Source organism: Biomphalaria glabrata, chromosome 13 (genome assembly GCF_947242115.1).
Source record: "Biomphalaria glabrata chromosome 13, xgBioGlab47.1, whole genome shotgun sequence".
Taxonomy (NCBI): domain Eukaryota; kingdom Metazoa; phylum Mollusca; class Gastropoda; family Planorbidae; genus Biomphalaria; species Biomphalaria glabrata.
Genome location: NC_074723.1, coordinates 38,721,080 through 38,733,196, shown reverse-complemented (window position 1 = coordinate 38,733,196; position 12,117 = coordinate 38,721,080). Strand labels below are relative to the sequence as shown.

The 12,117-nt window shown below is 31.5% G+C and overlaps 2 long non-coding RNA genes across 4 annotated transcripts in view; one reads left to right on the top strand and one right to left on the bottom strand.

Annotated features, from left to right (window-relative positions):
* The first annotated feature begins 102 nt into the window (after nt 1-102).
* Nucleotides 103-849, top strand: LOC129922320 (uncharacterized). The gene is made up of 3 exons (XR_008774294.1): nt 103-250; nt 363-511; nt 618-849. It is a non-coding gene; the product is annotated as an uncharacterized LOC129922320 (long non-coding RNA).
* Nucleotides 850-9,836: 8,987 nt separating this feature from the next.
* LOC129922308 (uncharacterized) overlaps nt 9,837-12,117 on the bottom strand; it is a 33,572-nt gene continuing 31,291 nt past the window's right edge. For all 3 annotated transcript variants that reach the window (XR_008774279.1, XR_008774280.1, XR_008774281.1), the window contains one exon: nt 9,837-11,411. This is a non-coding gene — a long non-coding RNA (uncharacterized LOC129922308). The remainder of the gene's footprint in view (nt 11,412-12,117) is intronic.

Below are 12,117 nucleotides of genomic sequence, written 5' to 3'. Positions count from 1 at the left end.
TACTAGATCAAGTTAAATATAGCTATCCTTTTCTAGATGTAATGTGAAATTGTATCTTATAGTATTTTTTATTCTTAGGTGGATCTTGATTAAACTGCCTGGTTTTTTGGTTTGCACGAGACGGTTGACACAATGATCTGAAGTTTAAACTGCCATATTCTACTGTCCGCTGCGAGATCTTGGCTGGAATGTAAAAGGAATATCCAAAATATTTAAATGACAAACAGGATGGGAACTGATTATGAGGAATGTATGTCCAGTTTTTTTTTGTTTTTTTGTTTTTGTTTTTTTTAAATACAGATATGAAAGATGACATTACCCTAACTTAGAGTCATAGGAGTTTCATTAATTTATTTACTCAGATGCTGAAACAGACATCTGGCATATTCCTATAATCAGTATCATGGCCTTTGTATACAACAAAATTGATTGGAACTCCTAGACTAGAAATATAATTCAAGATTTAAATAAGGCACTGGTCATAGTTTTAGAAAGTGTGGCTAGCATTCTGGTAAGATATTTTATTGATAATTAGAAATTAAATTAAATTTTATTTAATGATTTTAAATTTCTTTTTTAAGAATTATGGTCCATTTTTTCCCCATTTGTGTACAAAGAAGGAAGACAGAGAGATGGGAAGACATCAAAGAATGGACAGGTCTGCCATGAAATGGTTTATCCAGGGCTAAGTACAGAGAGGAATATAGAAGGGCTGTTGACAGATCTTGTGTGGTGCCCCCAAGGTTCAACAGACTGATTGATAGGTAATGGTAAGAATTTAATGTATTTTGTAAAAAAATGGTGTTAATTACATAAAGGGACTTAATCAGTCTTTTTTTATTTCCAGAAAATAATACCAGGGTTATGCTCCTTTGACCATTGAGTTCCAGGATAAAGAATGAAAGACAAGAGAGCAATGTGAAGACATCAAAGAATGGGCAGGTCTGCCTTGAAATGGTTTATCCAGGGCTAAGTACAGAGAGGAATATAGAAGGGCTGTTGACAGATCTTGTGTGGTGCCCCCATGGTTCAACAGACTGATTGATAGGTAATGGTAAGAATTTAAAGTATTTGTAAAACATTTTCTAGCTATGGTTATAATTACATTATAACAAGGGTAAGAAACTTGTAGCTTAATTTTGTTGTTTTTTTTTAAGTAGAAATGAAATTTAATTTTTTTAAGAAGCGGCTTAATCTCTATATTTCCTTTTCAAGAAAATAAAACCAGGATTATGGTCCTTTTACCATAGAGTTCCAGAAGGAAGAATGAAAGAAAGACAGAGCAATGGGAAGGCTTCAAAGAATTGGCAGGTCTGACATTAAATGAAGTTTTTCTCCAAGGCCAAGTAAAGAGAGGAATAAAGAAGGATGGTTGACAGAACTTGTGTGGTGCCCCAATGGTTCAACAGATTAGGTAAAGGTAAGAAAATAATGTATTTTGTAAAATATTTTGTAGTCATGGTGATCATTTCATAAATACTAAAGTAATTTAAATTGTGGAATTAAACTATTTTCGAAATTGCATTTTGTATTGTGTTGCTATTTTGTTCTGGAGCTTTGTTTTTGTTGTGCCGCTTTTTTTAATCTGTGCATTTTTTTGTTGGCTATTTTTAATCTGGCATGTTAATATTGAGGCTGTTTAGAATCGACTTGGGATTAGTTTTGTTAACCAGTTATTTTGAATCGGACTTGTCCATTTTGTGTGTATTATTTAGCAACGACTTCCTTTTTTTAATTTTTTTTTTTTTTATGTTGGCTATTTAAAATCGACTTGCAATGGCTGTAGCTGTTTGATTCTTACTTGTCATTTTTGTGATTAATGCTCGGAATAGAACTTGTACATTTAAAAAAAAATTTTATGTGGTTATTTAGAATTGGCATTCAAGTTTTTCGTAGTCGCTGTTTGAATCGACATATGCTTTTTTGTGATTGCTGTTTGGAATCAAACTAGTGCATTCATTTTATGGTTATTTAGAATGGACATTTTTAAAATTTTTTTTGTAACTGATGTTCGACATCGGACTTGTGTTTTTTTTTTTTTTTTTTTTGTTTAGAATCAACGTGTTTTGTATAGTGGCTGTTTGAAAAGAAATTTGCTTTTTTCGTGATGGCTGTTTGAAATGAAATAGTCCTTTTTTGTAATGGCTGATTGGAATCGGACTTGTGTGATTATGTTATTGATGTTCAGAATTGGACTTGTGTCTTTTTATGATCAGTAATATAAATCCGACTTGCGCATTTTTTTTTGGTGGTTATTAAAATTTTTGTGATGGGTGTTTTTAATCATACTTATTTTTTGTGTGGGCTGTTTGAAAAAGACTTGTGTTTTTCTGTGATGGATATTCACATTCCGAGTTGTGCATTTACTTTGTGTTTTTTTAGAATGGCATTTTTATTTGTTTATTTTATGTGATGGCTGTTAGAAGTCTGACTTATGCCTCCTTTTTAAGATCGGTGTGGAGTTCGAAACTGGACTAGGTGGGGTTTTTTTGTGATCAATGTTCGGCATAAGACTTGTTTTGTTTTTTTTTAAATCAACTGCTTTTTTTAGTAGTGGCTGATTGAATTGACATTTGGGTCTTTATTGATGGCAGTTTGGACATGTGTTTTTTTAATTGATGTTCTTTATCAGATTTGTTAGTTTTTCTTTTATCAATGTTTTAAATTGGACTTGTGCATTTTTGTGATCAATGTTCTGCTTTAGACTTGTGGGCTTTTTTTTTTTGTGATGGCTTTTTATGAGCTCTGTTTGAAATTAGACTTGTGTGTTTTTTGTGATCATTGTTCAGTAGCGGATTTTTTTTTTTTTTTTTTTTTTAAAGAATCATGTGCTTTTTTTAGTAGCTGAATGAATTGACATTTTCTTCTTTGGAGATGGCTGTTTGGAATCAGAAATGTGTATATTACTTAAGCTCTTCATCAGATTTGTGTGTTTTTATGATCAATGTCTGATATGGTGTTTTTCGTAGTGGTTGTTTAAATTAATTGCTTTTTTTTTGTGATGGCTGTTTAGAATCAGACTTTTGCATTTTTTTGTTTGTTTGTTTGTTGTTATTTAGAATTAACTTGATTATTTTTTGGCAGTTAATATTTGGAATCTACTTGATAACTTTTCTTTATGACTGCTTGGAATCGACTTTTGTGTTATTTGTAGTGGCTGTCTGGAAGTATCTTGTATTATTTTGTTATGGCCTTTCAGAATCAAACTTATATTTTATCTTTTTTAGGTTATTTAGATTTTATTTTTATTTTTTTGCTTTAGCTATTATAATCCAAATTTGCTTTTTTGTGATGACTTTTCATATTGACACTGGTTGAATAAAAATTTAATTATTTTTTATTTCACATGATGCAAGTTTACCTTTTATTTTGCAGTAATTAGATTCATTGTGAAGATGTGTGCACTGGGCTGGAACATTTCCAGAGAAAGCTGGACTAGCCATGCATCAGGTAATTATTTACTATTACTGAATGTTATTAAGGTATTATCTTACACCTATCTTTTCCTCAACTGATCTTAGGTACCCATTAGAGTTGGGTTGACTTGGAATTATCATAAATATCCTGGAATTCAAAACCCCAGTCTTTATGATGTTGTAACCTTCAGCCACCTAATCATCTAGTTAGTAGGTGAAAGAAGTGTATACCAAAAAATGGATGCAAAAACTATTATCTAACATAGAGAACATAAATTTAGATCTCTACTCATCTATCATGATCTAGTCAATCTTGATTAGAGTTTATAATAATTTTAGATTCTAGATCTAAAGCTAAATAATATATTCTATTTCTATATTTTTCAATAGACTCTAGACTAGATTGTCACTAGATCTTGTTAGTCATCTAGACAATCTCATCTTATTTCTCAGTTTACTCAAGACTATGGTCTCTAGCAAAGGTTAGAATTTTTTTTTTAATTCAGGAATTAAAAGGGCGCCTCGGAGTAACCCACACAACTCTAATGGGTACCTGACATTAGTTGGGGAAAAGTATTTGCATATGGCCATTGTGCTGGCAGTGCTGGCCTTTGGGGATTGGATGCCATAGGCAAGGTGAATTTGGTGGCCCTTAATTAAAAAGAAATTGTGAAAAGTTAAAAATAAGGCTATTTCAATTGTTTGGTTGAAATAATCAATGCTGGCGAGTAACAAAATATTATAATGTCATTTAATTAAGCCCTTAGTTTTCAATTTTTTTTTTTTTAGATCTTGATATATGTATTACATACTTTTTATTTTTATATATGTTATGGATTTAGTTTATTTATAAAGCAGTTTAATAAATATTCTTTTCAAATTTTTTCCAGCATACTAGCCAAGATTGATACCTCTCCACAAATCAACAAAGACATCAACGAAGCTTTGTTAAAGCTAGTGACAATTTACATATGTTTTCTTATGTGGCTTAATTATAATAATGTCAAGAAAGTTAATTAAATAAGAACTATACATTTTATTGTTAGGCTTATGTTTGTCTTAACTATTTCTGTAATTCTTCATTATGGGGGGCATTATGAATCTTAGATAGTTTTCAATGGACCTCATTCACCAATTGTAAACAAACAACATTTAGCCACGTGGTGCTTTATCTCTTCTATATAATTTACAATCTCATGTTTAATTTATGATGGTTGTCACGAGACAGTTTTTTTCATTGTTTTATCAATAAGATCACGTGACTAAATGTTGGTGAATGAGGTCCATTCTAAGATAAGTTAATTTTTATTGATCCAATCAAATGGATATTCAGTTTGACTACAATTTTGCTTATAAAAAGCTCAATCATATAGTTTTGTATTAAATAATAGTTTAATTGCGTTTTAGGTACTGATAGTTAGTATGCTATGTAATATTTAAATGCAGTTTTTTATTATTAAAAATCATTGTTATGTAAAGAATGATTTTCTGTAATATTAGACATAATTGTAAGTCTTTCTGTGTAGCAACTATACTGCACACTTTTTTTTCATTCCTACGAGTAGATAATATAATTTATTCAATGATAATAAAGAGCTTTGAAATAAATGTCTTTATAATTCTGTACTTATTTCATAATAAAGTAATTTTTACTATCCAAGAAGAAATGCATTTAGAATTTCTATGTGAGAATGATATTTAAATATGTACAGTAGCATGACAAAAGAGCTTTTACATTATATTCTAAAAAGATGTATTACTCTTGCTTATAGCTATAACAATATTTGTCTTGATCTTTTGCAAAAATCAATTTTAAGATAAAACTTAAAATTCTGAAAATCACTATAACCCAAAATAGTGTACTATTCTGTTCATGCGTCATGGTCCCTCTCTCAACCTTGCTGATGAGATCCAAAAGAACGCTTCGAGTTACATTTGGCACCAACATAGTTGCAGAAGCTGCTGGAGGAAATTTCATGGTTTATACTCCCAACGCCTAAGGGGCTTCACTCCTGATTATTCCTTGAGGTTGTTACCGCAATGCAGCGTGGGTTTGAAATCACAGTACCCCTAGATGAATTGCCTAACTAGGCTGACGAGCTCCATCTACCCGAAGCTCCCGGTTTTGTGGCGCCAAGTATCCGCCTTCACCTGTTAGTAAGAGCAGTTTTGCCGGGCTTAGTATCTAAGCCACACGAGAAGGCCAGGTGCTGGACTTGGTTGTCAGAGGCTATCTGAGACGCTTGCCTTTAGGAGTATTTTATATACAATGGAAGCTTATCCCCACTGACACCCCTGGCCATGACAACCACATTAAGGTGCACAATACTTTGGTATCTAACTGTGCATTGTACCTGACTTAGTACACTCTGATAAAATTTATAAGATTGAAAAAGGTAACAAAAACTATTACCTTAAAATGCATCAATGCATTTCTATATGTTTTATTCTTATTCTCTTCCTATCAGTTATAATCTGGCGATATAAATCTATTATTTCTGTTGTTGTTGTTTTTTTCCATATCAGTTTTAAGCTGGCGATATTAAAAATCCACTAAGTTATTCCCCCCTTGGAAACTACTTTTAGTCTTGATCCAGCGCCTAGACAACGCAAAAAATCTGGCCAGTGGTAGCAAGGTCTACTTAGAGACATAAATAGTTCTGTGAAGTTATAATTTGATTAAAATTTAAGGTGCTATTGACATGTATTATTATGAAGATAAAGTTGAAATAAATATTGAATTAAAATAGATCTAGGCTTATATCTAGTCGAATAGTAAAATTAGAAAATAGATCTGCGAAGTTATATTTTGATTTATGATGCTGTCAACATGTAATATTTTTAAGATAAGGTGGAAATTGATATCGATCTTTTTTTTCTTTTAGCCTTTATTATGGTCATATGGAGTTAAAGGGAAACTCCGATGACTTTGACAATTTTTGATATAATATGTGTTTTGATTTACAGATAATGAATATATGATTCTTTTTTTTTTATTTGCAATAATAACTTAGTAATTGATGTTTTTCTGACGTAATTTTTCTGCGCATCCAAAACAGTCAGACTTTCACCGGGTTTCTATGTGACGTCACAAAGGTGTTTTAATCTATTGACTATTGAAAGTATAACAGGAGACCATACAGCAAAGTTTACATTCTCGTAAAAGAAATATATCTTTGTCTATGCAGTTAGATCTAGGATCTTGTAAGCAAAGAAAAAATGCGTATTAAAAGTAGATTTACATGCTTGACTAATCACGGCAGTGTGTATTTTCTCGCCAGACCACTCAACACACAACAAACACTATCGCTCGGTTGTCTTGTCATGACCGACTACACGTAGTCTAGACTAGTCTTACACTGACCAGTTTGTTCGAATCATTCAGACACACGATCTATTTACTTCTTGGGATAGGGAGAGGCTTAGATGAAAATGTTACTTTTTTTCTGGAGTTAGTTATCCTAATGCTTTTGGATCTATCTATACATGTTTATATAAATAACTGTATCATAGCTCTGGACTAGGCCGTCACTAAGCCTAACAGCCTAATAGCTACTGTAAGAATGAAGCGATACGATTGGTTAAAGTTTCAAGTTTCTCTTTCAGTATTGTTTAGGGAAGTGACGCATGAAATAACTTAAAACAAAATCTCACAGAACCCCGTTTTTTTGGGGGCGTGGAGAATTTTCTGTCTAATTTATTAAATATAAAATTTTCTGAGCATTTAAATAACAAATGATATAATGTTTACTATTACAACTTTTTACGCAGAATTTAAATAAGTCAATAACTAAAATTTGAAAAACTATCGGAGTTTCCCTTTAATGCCTTTAATAGATAATATTTGGAATCTTTTTTTTTTCTGTCAATGATGGGTGGGTGCATTGGTGGATTTATTTATTTTTTTTCACTACCACCCAATCTTCAATTAAAAAGTGATGCATCTTAGTAATCTTACTTTTTTTTTCTCGCTTATTTATAATCCCTCACACAGTGTCACACACATACATACACACACACATTGGCAGACTGGCTGCATGGAGCAGCACATAATCCCCCAGCATCCTCATGAGATCCTGCTGTCATGTATGGGACGCCACTATATGTAAGCATTCATTCACTAAAGCCCCGTGCTGCACGCATTTTACTTAATGATTACATTGAAAAATATTATTTTTTTATGTAAAAATGCATTTAATAATGGTCACCTTGTCATATAAGAGCTGAAAATGACCAAAAGATTCATTGTTTTTACTTGATATTCATACACAATGGTTAAAGGGAGCCCGCCATGTTTGGTCTCATCGTTTATTGTTTTTTTTTAAGGTCATACTATAAAAAGACATCCAATGAAAATTAATGATTTAAGTTTGAAGTTTCTTCCCTCCTATATAAATGCGTTTCTTGACTATAAAAAGAACTGCTAAAACATATATATATATATATATATATATATATATATATATATATATATATATATATATATATATATATATCTTCTGTTTACAGACAAGAATAATCCGATTGGTTCGCGTGATTTTTTTTCTCTTATATGATTGGTTGTCAATGGACGCTTTAACACAGGCTCACAGCTGAAGTGAACTTATTAGTCCTACGTAGATAAGAATCTAGAGATCTATAACTTTGCTTAATTCTTTTTAAAGTTTAATTTTATCCAACAATTTCTTAAATCAAATAATGTTTTTAAAGAATCGTCATCGTGTAGACTTCGTAGATCTAGAAATTAAAATTGGTTTAAACAAGGAAATTACTCTGGCAACAGAAGCCGAAAGAGTCACAAGTCTATATTCTAGATATTAAGATAGATATGTAAGAGTAAGAGTATGATCTACTTGATTTAGAAAATCGCGATCTAACTTATCTAAGCATAGGTTGGTGAATGCTACAATCCCGAAGTAGACATATTATAGATCTAGATCTAGAATTTTACAATATGGATTTAGATCTACGTAAGAGATCTAGAAATGTATATCTAGCCAATCTAGGTCTAGAATACTCTAGAACTAGATACTAGGATATCAAATCTACACTAATAAGACGGCCACGTCAACGACAAGTTGTCGTTTATTGGACCGCGCCAGGTTTCGTAAACACATTTGACTGAAGTATATGTGGCTTAAAGATTCAAACCTTCTTCGCAGCTTTCAAAAATATTGCAAAACAAAATGCAATGAGTGTTTAAATAACTCTATATATCCATATGACTTTTATTTTTATATTTTTATTTTAATTGCGAAAAAAAATGTTCATGACATTCATGACCCCTCCCCCTCCCTTTTTCCTGGCGATGTCTAGATCTAATTCTAAGGTACAGGATCTGATTAATTTATGTTATAATCATGTCCCAATAAAAATAATGGCTTAAATCAAAAGTATAATTAAATAAATACAGGTTGGGAGCCTTGTAATTTAGGTCAATAAGTTTTCAATTGTCTATCAGTACGCTGACGAAATGGCATGACCCAACAGCGCACACCTATCTCTCTTTCTCCACTTGTTTAGCCGAAAAAAAGTATGGTGTTCTGCACTGATCATTTATGTTAAAACTAATTTTATTTATGTATATCTAAAGAAAGAAATAAAGAAGTTTTGTGTTGTTGTTATTTTTTTGTTCCTTTTTAATTATGTTTATAGATGTTTAGATTTTTTTAAAATTCTTAGTTCATTGTTTACTTTATAGTGAAAATATACAATAGGCATATAAATACATTTAAAAAACTATTTTAAAATTCTCAAAGCTATTCTCATTTAAAAATCTTTTTACCAATGTTTTGCAAACGCGTAGATGAGTGTAAAAGACAATGACTTTTCAATGAACCATCTCTCCTTATATAAATTTTTATTACTTCTATAGCTGCCATTCTGTCTAGCATTCAACTAGGTGTTAACTAGAGTATCCAGCTTTAATAAGTACATAAAAAAGGGGGATTTATAGGCAGAGGAAGGCCCTAAAGAGTGTTAACCATAAGGCATAATTAAACATCTGGACCACTCTTAAGAAGATAAGCAAATGTGGGTGGGTTGAACAAGACTACATGACGGATATGAGTGTAAAAGAAGCCTACATGATGAAAGTAAAAAAAAAAATGTTGCCTATAGTTAGGATTAGTTAGTTGCAATGTCGGCAACTTCACCACTGTCTGGTCCCAAGTCCGGAATGCGAAAACAGGAGGGACGAGCATCTCTTCATATAAATTTAACTAGTAAACTAGTTAAATTAAAAGTGATGAATTGCTACACATTATGAAATATGGCCAAAATAGAATACCATACGTTTTGTAAACAGTCAAAGACAAACAAAAAAAGCAAAAAAAACACATACACAATACCTTTCGTGAAGTCACAAAAAAAAGTTAAAAAAACAACAACATTTATTTGAAATACACAATACACATGAGATATAGATCTATTAAATATTAAATACAATCGACCTACATTACATTGATTATTTATTCTAGATTAAAGACAGCGCTACATCATTATTTCTTTCTATGGCTAAATTAAATTAATCACAATTAAAGAAAATTTCATTTGACCCATTTGTATAACCGATAGGGACAAGAGCTGGGCCCTGTCACGTGACCAACTAGTGAAATCGCGAATGACGCAAATGTATAAAAAAAAAAAAAAGGCTGAACGAGTGATTGGATTGGATGGTGTTCTTGCGCTGGAGTAAAAAGAAAATGATTTCATTGTGAAAATTAAAAGATTAAAAATGTTTTAGATATATTACTAGTTGTAATCCTTGCGACTGCTGTTAAATTACTGTCAGTCAGCATCGACCAGTTCTTACAGTAATATTAGAACATAAAACACTCCAGCGGGCCACTTGTGGCCAGGGGGGTCGTTATTTGCGCAGCCCTGCTCTAGATCTAGAACTAGATATACAAGATTTAGAAGTTCAGACGCCCAGATAACTAGATCTATTCCGCCCACCATGTTGTTTTTAAGCATATTGATCTCCTTTATCTATATTGAACTTCAAATAACATGTTTTAAAGAGAGTGTTTTGTTCTTATGCGTTCAACTATGTTTTTTTTATTTACTCAAATGAAGGTCTAAATAAAATGTTAATAATCATTTGATGAACAACTTGTTATTTCTTCTTTTTTTCTATTTAAGAAATTATCAACAACAAAATATATATTAACAATTAGATTTATATTTTATCTATTAAGTCACCAAGCAAAGCGAAATATTGATAAAATAAAACAAAAATATACACGAACATAATGAAACACGCATCTATATCTACACGATATGTTTAATTATTTTTCTTTTCAACAAAAGTATAGATTGTGAGTAAGTGATCTATACTATATAGAGCAATGACAATAAATTATAAAGATCTAGTACGGGAAACGTATTACTATAAGAAATAAGCATTTTATTATAGAAGATTAACAGTATCTTAAAACTTTAATTTTTATCTGTTTATGATTAAGACTACACCACGAAGAGAAAAAATTGTATTGAGCTGACACAGATCTAGTGACGACGTAACCCCTTTCTCGCTCGCCGTTAGGTCTTCTCAGTCCGTGATTATAATACTTACCACTACCCCTGGCCCACCTCTCGGGGGGGGGGGGAGGAATATGTAGAGTGTAAGAAAATCTTTGTTAAACGAAACATAATATAGCACCTGTTAATCTGCTATGTTTCACACTCCGAATTATAGTTTGGGTAGCGCGGGGAACATAAGCCTATGTTTAAGAAACAGATAAATAATAAATAAGCATATACACTACATACACACTGCCTAAATTTCCAGACACCACTATTTAGTTGTACAACATAATATTATGTGTTCATAAGATTTCGTGGATAAATGTGCTTTATGTCATCAGCATTAATTTGTGATCTTTAAGGGAATTTAAATAGCTTTTTCAGGTGATATACACTGTTACTTGACTCCAAGAAGAAGTTATTGGTGTTGTGATGAAAAGATCAACATCTAGCAGAAGTCTGACAATCCTGGAGAAAGAAATGAGATGAATAACAGCCACTGATCTTTTTACCATTAAAATTCATTATATTGATATGAATTCAGACATGAATTAAATACCAAACAAAAGACTTTCTTTTTTTTAAACATATACCAACATTAAATCTTAATTATAAATTGAAAACATTGTTTAGAACAAACATTTAATGGAACTTTTGGATAATGCTCAACTGACCAGAGATATACTTATTCTAAAGGAATTATTATTTGATATCACTTTGATGCATTTGTAACTGTATTTCTATATGTGGATTATGTTTGTGTAACAGCTATGAAGGATATCCAGCATTTTCTCATTCAACCAGTGATTTGTAACTGAATGCTTGAAGTTACAGTATATTATTATTATTAAAATTGGACTCAAGTCAGTGTGTACTATTTATATTTGTTACATGCTAAGTGTAGGTCCGGGACACAATAACACAGACCATTCTACATTTTGATGACCAGCAAGTCAGTGTGTACCATTTATCTTGGTTACATTACAGGTGTTACTAGTTGTTCTTAGCTAGATATCAAATTCATACTTTCATAGTGCAAAACCTATCAGTTTTGAAAAATATAAATTAAATTCTCAAAGATATGCCTTTTGAGGTCTGAATTTTCTTGAGCTGTATAGAGGAGACTCTTGCATTACTAACCATTGCTTTGACATCAGCATTTTTTCATTCATAA